The following is a 12,183-nucleotide window of genomic DNA, read 5'->3' as shown; positions in this document are numbered from 1 at the left end:
AGATGGTATGCGACTGAATATAGCTGGAGTTTCTTCAATCTGGCAGCATATGACAGATTTTGGAGTCCCTTTATCCTTTTGGTGAGGAACTTTTGGGGTCTCTCCAATTGCTGCAGATGTCGAGTGAGATACATCCCGAATGGGGCATTGTACTCGATCATTGGTCTGATAAGTGAGGAGTACAGGAGAACAATGACCTCACTAGATCTGGATGTGAATCCCTTCATGATCAGGTGGGCAATGTAGAAGGTCTTTCTAACCACTTTAGCAATGTGAGTGTCAAAAGAAAGGCCACTGTCAACCTGGGTCCCCAGGTCCCTGATAACCTCTTCTGTGCTTAGTGGATTGCCACCTATATGGTAGCTTGGGGTTACCTTGTTTTTCCTGAAGGGTATGACTATACATTTTTTGGTGTTTAACTTCAGGCCATGGCTCTGGCACCAGCTATCTGTTTCCGTGAGTCCCTTCTGAAGGATATCCATGTCCGATGCACTTTCCACTATGGCACCCAGTTTGCAGTCGTCTGCAAACTTTGTCAGCCAAAGTCCTCCCATGTTGGCCTGTACTTCTGAGAAGTAGATGCCGAACAATAGGGGGCCAAGGACCGAGCCCTGTGGGACACCACTTGTGACCGGCTTGGAGTCTAACATAGCGCCAGCAACTCTAACCCTGTGGGTTCTGTCCTTAAGCCAGTTTGCAACCCATCTTGTGACATGGGTTTACATTTAAGCTGGTAAGTTTTTCTACAATACCCAAGTGGGGTATTGTGTCGAAAGCCTTTGCAAGGTCAAGGTAGGCTGTATGGACTGCCTTTCCCTCATCAATGGCCTTGGTGACTGTTTCTAAGAAGTCGACCAAGTTCAAAAGGCATGATCTGCCCTTGACGAAGCCAAACTGGGTCGGGTCCAATGTCTGCAAGTCCCCTATATCTTTGTTTATGAGCTCCATTATGATCCTCTCCATAGCTTTGCAGACTAGACTTGTTAAGCTTATGGGGCGGTAATTACCAGGGTCTGTAGAGGCACCGCCTTTGTGGAGTGGGACCACAGTTGCCGTACGCCACTCCTTGGGCACGTATCCTGTGGTAAAGCTGAGATTAAACAGCTGCCTTATGTGTGGGTTTAATTCCTCATTTAGCTCATGTAGCACACAGCTGGGGACACCATCCGGTCCCATTGATGCTGTGTTTTTAGCTTTAGAGAGAGCAGCTTTCACCTGCGCATTTGAGATGTCTGGGAAGCTACACTCCGCTGGGATAGTTATCTCTCCTTTAGGGGAGAGGGGTGAAGTTTGCACTAAACCTGTCTGCCAGTATGTTGGCAATGTCTGTGGGTTCAGTGATTTTTGTATCATTTTGGACTAATTCTGAGCATATCTGGGAGTTTCCACCCAGGTTCCTAACATAGCTGAAAAAGGCCTTATGATTGTCCTTTGAATCCATGGCAATTTTTCTCTCAAAATTGGCCTTAGTTGATTTTATGAGTGCTCGATTATTTTTTACTAATAATGATCAGGGGTGACTTCCTTTTATGGATTTTGTTCTATCATGTAATAGCTTTCTCCTCTTATTGTAAAGTTTGTTAATGGCTGGGGTCCACCAGACTGGATGTTTGCCCTTTGTGGAAAGAGTCTTGGTTTTATTTGGGATTGCCTGATCCATGCAGTCCTGGAGGTGCTCATAGAAGGCATTTGTAAGGGCTTCCACAGCTTGGGTTGTGGTTTCCACTGGCTCAGGGGCCTTGAAGGATACCACACCAGTCTTGAGTAGTGTGAAGTTTGCTTTAGAGAAGTTCTTCACTGTGGTCTTTTTTGTTTGGGATGGGGGCGGGATGTGGATTTCCAGTGATATTAGTTTATGATCAGATCTCACCAATGAGGGATATACTTCCAGTGTGGAGCATTTTGTCCCCATGTTTGTGATAATGAGATCTAGTATATTTTCTCCTCTCGTGGGAACAGTGACTAGCTGTTCCATGGCATTTGAATTTATGAACTCCAGGAACCATTGGGCTAGAAAGTTAGGGCTTGAGTAATGTTCCCAGTCTATATTCGGTAGTTGAAGTCACCCAATATGATGGTGTTTGGAGATACATTTATACCCTCCAGTGTCTTCAGGAAGGCTGTGTGGGGTTCCTGAGTTTGAGAGGGTGGCCTGTAGCATGCTACAATTTGTAGAGCAGTTTTGCCTATGGTTAGTTGAACCTGGATGGTTTCCGAAGCTTCGTGCATTGCCACCAACCTGGAGGTGTGGGTATCCTTTATGAATATGGATACACCCCCCTCCTTTTGTGGAGTGGTCCGGGTTTTGGGGCCGGAACGCATGATATGAGGTAAAACCTAATAGTGCCGGGGTGCTCTCAGGAGCCTTGAACCAGGTTTCAGTTACAGCACAAACATCGATGTTCTCCATACTGAGAAGGGCCTCGAGTGCGTGCATTTTGAGATTTAGACTTCTGGCATTGAGCAGCATTACCCTCAGTTTCTTCCCATTTTTGTTTTCTAGGGTGGTAGGTTTAGAATTTGAGCCTTGCCTAAAAAGGCACTATGGGGTGGCAAGAGCCTTAGCCAATATCTGGAATCCCAGGGTGACAGGTGCAAGCCGCCCTCATGAAGCAGCGTGGCTTGTCAAGCATGTCATCCCAGGCAGACAGACACTGGATCCCCTTTGAATGACACCAGACATTAAGCCAATTGTTAAAGCTGATCATCTTGTCTCTATATTGTGGCATCATTCTTGGTGAAGGAAGGATACTGCTCAGGGTCAGGGTCATACCTGCCTGGGCTACATAATCAGAGAGCTCCTCTATGTCTCTTTTCATGTAATCCAGGGAGGTATGTCTCAGGTTGTTCACACCAGCATGGACAATGACTGTGTCATTTTTGTACTTGCCGTGGAGTGACCCGAGTGCTTGTGTTATGTGGCGGATTCTAGCGCCTGATAGGCAGCTTACTGTGACCCTCTCCTTGTTCAACCTGGTGAGTGGGACGTCAGTGTGTCTGACTATGGAGTCACCTATGACAAGTATGTTTGGTGTTGTATTTGGCCTTAAGGGCTGTGACTGCTTTGCACACTGATTTTGTGGTTTATGTGTTGCTTGTGGGATGTCTTGAGGTAGCAGTTGTTTGGGTGTCTGCTTTGGAGGCCTCTGCTGTTTTGGTAAATGTTTACTCAGAGCCTCCGAGTATGTCTTTGTGTGTTTATGTGTTTGATTCAGTGGTGTGGTAGCATTATGTGAGGCTGGTTTTGTGGTGTGTGTAGTTGCCTTCTCCTCCTGTCTGGTCTTGCCAGTCCTGAGTTGAGAGAGCTCAGCCTCCAGTTTGGCTAAATAGCTGCATCTCTCGCAAGTATTTGTGTTATGTGGGAGGAGGAGAGGGTTGTCTGTGTACATGAGGCAATTGACATATTAGAATTTTATGTTTACCTTCAATGACATCCCCCTATGTGCTTCCATTACATTAAATTCTTGTGTGACTATACTGTGTGGGGCACTTGTGTTTATATGGGGGTTTCACATCTTTTCTAGACTGCTGCCTCACTTTTGGACCTGCTGCACTACCCTGGATGACAAAAAACAGTTGCTACATAATTTAAGTTTACAAAAATAATTTTAACAGTACTTTCCCATAGAAAAATAAGTTGCTTGTCTGGGTACTCAAATTTGAATGCTTGCATGTAAAGCCAGGACTCTAATCACTACACTATCTCAGCTTGGAAATTTCACCTGTATATTTGCATTGATCTCCTATGGGATGTTTAAGATATGGTAAGAGGAGGGCCATAAGGTGCACACCAGCATAGCTACGCTTAAACATTCCTTAGCCTAGAAAAAAAGTATATATTATTATTATTATATAATTATGTTATATTAGTGAGTCTTGTAGTGTTCTGACAACTTATTGAGGACTGCAATCGTGAAGTAATGTCATTCATTTGGCTTTCATTCTTCTATCCTTCAGGGACTCCTGCTAATACATATCCTGTTTTTTATCAACTTTCTAAGTGTGTGAGGGCAATTTTTCAGATGTGTCCCTATTTTATTGTTTTTCCCCCCATTATTTGTGCCTTTGTCCACATGCACTGCTGTCAGTGAATATTAGCATATATTTGCTTTAAGACTTCTACCCTTTGGTAATTCATGCTAATGCATGACCTGTTTTCTATCAACTTTCTAAGTTTAGTGGGCAATATGTGTGTTGTATCCCTTTTGAGGGATTTATCCCCCATTATTTGTGCATTTGCAAACATTTCCTGATTTAGCAGGTTGCAGAGGTGTCGTATGGCACGTTGGCAATGCAGGGGGTGTGTTACAGAACCTGTCACACACCCTCTGCCAATGTTTATTTCAGTGTCTGCAGCTACTGAAATGATCATTATTTAATTTCTGTGTCTGCAGACATTGAAATTCTGGTATAATATTAGAGTAAATTTCTAATATTATGCCATATCAATTTAGAAAGTGCCGTATGGCACTTTCTGAGTGCAGGGGGCATGTTCAGTGTCCGTGCACTACTTGAACACACTCCCTGCACTCGTTCATGGTTCGTGCCCGCATAGGTAGTACAGCAGCATGCTTTTATGAATATGCAAGGTGCGCTGCTGTGCTATACAAACACAAACCACTCTGTGCAAGAATAGTTTAATTCTTGCATGGAGTTTATTGAATCACGGGAAGAGTATTAGCATGCCAAACAGATACTGGCACAGCTATATGTCATATTATTGGTGTCATATCTGTTTGTCATGTTGCATTCCTATATGTTTTACATGTTAAAGGTGTACATATACACTATAACTTTTATTCAGCTGCAAAAGAAAATAATCAGCATTGTGTTCCAATTGTCTTATACTCGATATTTTTTTTTCAGGTCAAGAATTAACAGCTATATTGGCTTGTCTCATAACCGTGACCATTAGCAATTAGGTACTGTCAGATATCACAAACTGTTACACATCTGCTGTCTATTCATATCTGAAGACAAGGATGCATAATTGCTTCAGTATTTGACTTAAATCTGTAAACTCTATTTCATATCCAGCAGTAATATATCGATTTAGGATATATAGTAATAGTTTCCATACACAATGCGTAAAAACTATTTATGATTTGCTTTGCCTCAGATTACAGCATATAGCTATTATAAATGACAGATGGGAAAATCTGTAGCCTTCCCGTCTTCCTGTTGTAATCTTTGTGACCTTGCAGCGATTTATTAGCATCCTGCTGATAATCTGAAAAAACTTTTTTTTTTATTTTAATTTTTGCCACAGTGCATGTTTCATAGGGTTGCATTTTCCTTTATACTTCATTTTCTATTTTTCTGTTGTAGACCTTGAAGCTGAGCTTATCAGCATATAGAAGTATTATACCTCACTTCAAGCCTGATAAATGAAGTTGTTTAATCTTTTTATTCTGTTTTATATTTCTGTCAGTCAGTGCAAGTAATGAGTTAATAATATAGAATTCATAAGCTAACCTCAGTCTACCATGGTATCTTCTTTTTGAACCTGAATTACAGTCATCAGTAAAAGGCTATTCTCATACTGATGTATATATAAGTTTCACACTAAGAAATAACCATTAACAAGCTTTTAATCTTCTTATCCTATTAAAGTTCACATCTTACTTTATCAAAACCATTATTTTGATACACAGCAAACATGTATTCCTATATTTCACTTAGTTTTACATTATATCCAAATAAAGAAATGTGTACCGATGTACTTCTAACTTCTTAATCTGCACATTTAACACTTGTCTAGTATTTCTAACCACTCCTATAAGTATCATAAAAGGAACATTAGGACAATACTTTTAGTTTCCTCCCATAAAAATTAAATGCCTCTAATCTGGAATTGTCTTTAATCATAGTTCTTAATTATGAAAATCATTCTGGAATGTGTAAAGTGTATACTTTTCATAATCACTGGAAATTACTTAATTGAGAAAACAATTCTTGTATTTTATGGCTTGCATGAGATGTCATTCTATCCGTTCCCTTATCCTAGATAATTGATATCCATCTGCTGTTCATATATTTCACTGATTATTAATCTGGTGATTGTAGACATCTTGAAAGCTCACAACAAACACATTCACATGCAAAGAGAGGGGAGGGAGATAAGCTAGTGTTCCATTATTATTTAAAATGGAAAAATATCTTTTCTGTTTGCAAAAGTAGACTTCATTCCACAAGTGCGCATTTGTTTAACCCACTTAAGTAAAATGAGACCTGATTAATCTTAATACAAAAATGTAGTCATCTATCATTTTTTTCAGTGGGAGTTGAAATAAAGTTTTATCAGTAGTCTAGGTTTCATTCTACATATGCATAATTCAGTTTGATAACAATTAATGAGATCTAAAAATGGTTATTTTCTAGTATTGTATTATTCCTTTTATAGAGCTGATTCAGTTCTGCTTTATAACAAGTAAACAGTATCTTACAATTACCAGTAATTTGGGGGTCTATATTACATCTTTAAAAAACCTCTTCAGTGAATGCCTGTTTGCCGACCAATAAACAGTGAAAGCTAATTCCCATGAATGGCGGTTTGAGTGAATTTATTCATAAGGGAAAAAAATGTTTGGCCATCATCAGGAATTTGTCCTTTTCCTCACTGTAGTGTGGTCTCCGAGTTGGTATATTTAGTTGGGGGTGGGGGGTGGGGGGCACAGTCCCCCCACTTTGAAGGATTTGAAAGTCTGTCTGAGTTTTGGTCGACCAAGCAATTTTTTCCCCTAGGAACAGGCATTCGAGGAAGTTGGATTTCGTTGTTTATTGGTTGACAAACAGGCATTCGCTGAAGAGCTATATTCTTTGCTTATAATTTTCAATATTTTAATCTGTAATATGCGTATAGTTAGGTTACTATGTCAGTAATATATCTTTATTTTTGCAAAATATGGCCAGTATTCAGAAGCAGTATATTGTGGTGTGCAAATTAACATATGTAGCAGCAAGGTATGTGTGATCCAAAGACACAATGTAGTTACACAATGATCAAAATCGTGTGATATGTAGGACGTGCTAATAAGTGCATGTCATGCACATGAGGAATTCCATTCAATCGAGTCACATTGATTGAACAAATGAAGAACCCAGAAAGGCCAGACAATTCAGAAATGCATAAAATGGATGTGCTACATAGAGGTACATACCTTTTCTGAATGCTGTATTTCTTGGCATACAAGGGGGGGGGGGTGAGGCTAGGAATAGCAGCAGCAGTAGTAGCTCAACATCATACGTTGGGAGCTGTCAGTACATACAGTGTTGCCCTTATTAACACTCTGTGCCACTGAAGGAGGGAACCGGTGGTTGGCATACCTACAGCTCACAGATCAACAGCTTGTGGAGTGTTTCCAGGTAGACAGGGATATTGGAAAAGATCTAGATGAACTGTTTTTCTTCAAGAATAATCTAGGGGGATACATGGTATTGTTTTCCCTTGGATGTGGTCTGCGTGTAAGACATGCCAACAACTTACACAGGTATATTAGGGATATCATAGGTGTCAGCCTTATGAAACTTAACCAGTTAATTGATATAATGTTAGAACATATAGAGAAACAGCTCTGTTTATCCAGTACAGAGGAGGAGAGAACCAACACTGTTTAGGTTTTTAATGACATAGCTCATTTCATTGTGATTTTGAGAGTCATGGGTTACATATGCTACTGACAAGGCACCACCTGGTGTCAAGGGCCTGTGATACATCAGTAGAAAGGTGTTCCATTCCCAAACTACCAGATATATCCAGGGTGTCTGTATACCACCCATGAGTTCATGTACTTCATATATTTGGCACAGATCTTACTTGCATCAAATGTATTTAAAAGGGGACTTTCCACAGGGCCATCTGGTTTGTAACTGTGCATGCATGCTAGATAGACATGTCTATATTTCTGATTGTCTGCAAACAGAGAGTAGGCCACGTATAATATGTTGTGTGTTGCATGTTATAGGGAATGTAGTATATGTCTTAGAAGCCTGGTTGATGATCACATCATGCATTCTCCAAATGGTGCAGGAAATGGCCTCTAGCATAGTCCATGTGGAAACCCAAAAGGTAGTGGAGCACATATTTATATTGTTGAAAGGACACTTTCAATGTATGGATGCATCAGAAGGACACTGAAATGCAGTCCAGATATATGCAGCAAGATTATTATTGTGTGTGCCATACTACACAGAATGTCATTCCTCAAATGACTGGAGCAGGTGAATATTGTGGCAGGGGCATCTATAAAAGTCATAGCAACAGCAGAAGGGCTGGGAGAAGAGTCAGGAAAGCAACATGCAGCTGCGGTACCTCTGCAGAGGCAGGCATAATATACTGCAGCTCTGGCAAGTAGGGGGCATCTGGTGCACAATGATACAGACCAAACAAAATATCACAAACAGGCTATGCAGTGCACTGAATAGACTTCCCATGCTTTGCATGAGATATCATCATAACCACACGGGTTCAGGGTGGGCAGGACACAGTTTGCATTACTTGTACAGGTTGGAGGGACATACTGATAGGCAAGTGTAACTCTAAGATATGGGGTAGGGTCATGGAATTTAAACACAGTAGTCAGGTACTTTGGGAGGTTTCGTGGGAGTCAAGGAGCACATCCTCCAATATGGGGTGGAGCTGCCATGGTATAACCACTAGCAGTATCTATTGTGTTGGTTTGCAGTATCTGAGTTTGATGCTGTTTGTGGCTGACAAGTGGCAGAACTACAGTGCCATGCTTTTTCTCTCTGCTAGAGTGTACCATGTACTGGTTCTGATTAGTGCTACTCCCCATGAGCTGGTTGGCACTCATGACCAGGGTAGGGAGACTGTATGTCCACAGGCAGCAGGGAATTGGTAGAACCACAGCACTGTGTGTCAGCAACCTAACAAGGCATCTCGGATGTTGAGCTAGAAGAGTGCTGCTGCTCTCATGGAATGGTAGATTTTGTGCCCCTAAGTAATCGTGATACTGTCTCAACAATTGACTGTTTAGATTGACTTGGGATGGCCTGTAGCCATTGGCCAACCTCTTCATATCTGGATATTTCCATGGACATTGACTCCATGGCTTGTACAGACAGACCAGATGGCAGTTGCAATGTGTTTTATGGAGAAACTTATGGAGGCAACATTTACAATCAGCAACCTCAGCCCTGCCCCTGTAATCTACATCACTGTATGTTTGGTCTACCTCATCCTACAAACCATGGAGCACATTCACCATCTCTGCAATGCCAGAGTAGCAGCTGTTCTGTGGCTGGATCAGTGAGATGTATATCGGCTTGTTAATGCTCGGAGTTATAACATTACCACAGACAGCCATGAACTCATGGTAACACTATACTGCTTCCCTCTGTGCCTATCCCCGATGATGGGTATTCACACCTGAGCTGCTGTGATGGCTTTAGACACAGGAGAAGACTGTGAAGGAGTTTTAGGTTCAAAATGTTTGTTATGGATTAATGAAGCTGTGTTCTTAGCTTTTATCTCTACATGGACTTTTGTAATGGTGGGTGTGGATTACCTCTCCTTCCACAGGACTGCCAGTATGTAAACAGACTGCCTCTTGCTCTCTGCGATTATCATCATCAGCAGCCACAGATACCCTGCTGTCTTCAGCCATTTGTTGTCCAGTTGTGTTGGACTCTCTGCCAATGGAAACTATGAAAGCATGAACACACATTACACCACTGTTGACCCAAACATTCATATCTTTATAACTCCCTGTGGCATGCAGATTACTACTACATATTAATATACCACTAGTGCATATGCTGGCAATCATACCTTGTCATATGGGTTGCTGCAGCTGCAGACCAGAAATGCCTGAGATTACAGATATGTGGATGGATCTTGGTCAATCCTTTCCTTCAGACATGCAGTAGAGTGTGCTCTATTGTACTGTAAGGGTCATTGCTAACCTGGGGCTTCCCCTATTGATACACTAGTGCTTGTTACCGGCTCATCTCCAACATTCAAATTGGCCCTTAATATGAGGGGCTGTTCCCCCTGCCCAGCAAATAACACCAAAATCTCCTCAGTCTCAGTGAGCCACTTCAGTGTTGGGGGTCCACCCCCTGTGGGGACCTGCTTCTTTCAATTTCCATTCCTTTCCCTTTTCATTAAGTTTCATTACTATTAATCATTTGTTGACCCATTGCAGACACTTATTATTGGCACCCACACAATTCACATCCTGCACCAGCCCTGCACATTTTGTCCTGAATGCTTGGTTGTGACATCTCATCCAGGAGGTGCATGCCATGTGTGTGGGGGACCTACAGTAGCACTTCATTCTCCTAGCTAATGAACTTTCTTAGGCATTGCCTCTCTTGGTGGCCATATCAATACCTGTATCCCTATGGGCAAAACATGTTAGTCAGTGGCGCATGTGTTACACTGTGGGATGTACATAACAATGCAATAGTCTACTTTTATGCACCTGGATGAAAGTTCCAGCTAGTGCAATGCATTGCTCCTACCCATTTGCATATTGTAGCCATGGCCTATCAGCCACAGTTAATGTAATGCATAGTCTATCTCAGTAGCATACTGTAGCCATATGTTATCTGCTGAAATCAGTGCTATGTAGCCCGACTTATGTATTGCAGCTATAGGTTATCAGATGCATTTAGCGTCATGCACAGGGTTCCATCATTTATGCAATGTAACCATAGGCTATCAGCTACAGTTAGTGCTGTGCACAGACTCCCCCACTTAAATATTATTGCCATGAGTTATCAGCTAAAGCTAATGCTTTGTACAGGCTCCCCATATTTTAATATGCTAACATACCTCTCAACCTCTTAGTATAAAAAATCTGGATAAAGCTTAAAATAATGGTGGGACAAAGGCCCCAAAATAGGAACAGATCATAAAGTTATATATGTTTAATACATTATACACTTAGAAAGTTGCTCAAATAGTAGGTTTTATGTTAGCATGCAGTTTTTGAAGGATTTGAAGTCTGAAACTCAAATGTTTGCCATTATTTAGTGACTTCTGTCCTTAGTAATTTGCCAGAAAACCACAAATTTTAGGATGAAAAGACCAAAAATATGAGGCAAAAATCTGGTCATTTGAGAGGTATGTATGCTAGCCACGTGCTATCAGTTAGATTTTTTGCTATGGATTTGCCCCTCCTTTGTTTATGTACTGCAACCATGGGTTATCAGCTGCAGTTAGTGTCCTGCACAGGTCCCCATTGATGTACTGTAGATGTGGGTCATTGACTGCTGTTAATGCCATATGCAGGCTCCCTCCATTAATGTTTTGTAGCCATGGGTTATCAGACACAGTTAATGCTGTGTACAGGCTCCCCATATTTTATAGTACTAGCCATGTGCCATCAGCTACAATTAATGCCAAGCACAGGGTCCCTCCATTTATGTTTTGAAGCCATAGGTCATTAGCTAAATGTAGTGCCATGCACAGGGTCCAGCTAATTATGTTCTTTCCGCATGGGTTATCAGCTATAGTTAGGGTCATGCACAGGCTCTCCCCATTTATGTACTGCAGCCACTAGTGAGTTAGTGCCATACTCAGACTCCCTCTACTTATGTTCTGTAGCCATGGATTATCAATCATAGTTTGAGCCCTGCTCAGGCTCCCTTATCTAGTTACTGCAACCATGGTTTATGAGCTACAGTTAGTGTCATGCACATGCTCCAATTTATGTGCTGTAGCCATGGGTTATCAGTACAGTTAATGCCCTGCACAGGCCCCCTTATCTATTTACTGTAACCATGGGTTATAAGCTTCAGTTAGTGCCATCAGCTACAGTCAGTGCCATTAGCTACAGTTATTGCCATGCATGTGCACCCTCCATTTATGTGCTGTAGCCATGGGTTATCAGTACAGTTAATGCCCTGCACAGGCCCCCTTATCTGTTTACTGTAACCATGGGTTCTAAGCTACAGTTAGTGCCATCAGCTACAGTCAGTGCCATTAGCTACAGTTATTGCCACGCACATGCACCCGCATTTATGTGCTGTAGCCATGGGTTATCAGTTACAGTTAGTACCATGCACATGCACCCTTATCTGTTTACTGTAACCATGGGTTATCAGCTACAGTTAGTGCCATCAGCACAGTCACCCATTTATGTGCTGTAACCATAGGTTATCAGCTACAGTTATTGCCACGCACATGCACCCGCATTTATGTGCTGTAGCCATGGG

This window comes from Protopterus annectens, chromosome 5.part0 (genome assembly GCF_019279795.1).
Source record: "Protopterus annectens isolate FY-2018-M chromosome 5.part0, PAN1.0, whole genome shotgun sequence".
NCBI lineage: Eukaryota > Metazoa > Chordata > Ceratodontiformes > Protopteridae > Protopterus > Protopterus annectens.
Note: the sequence above shows the minus strand (reverse complement) of the source record.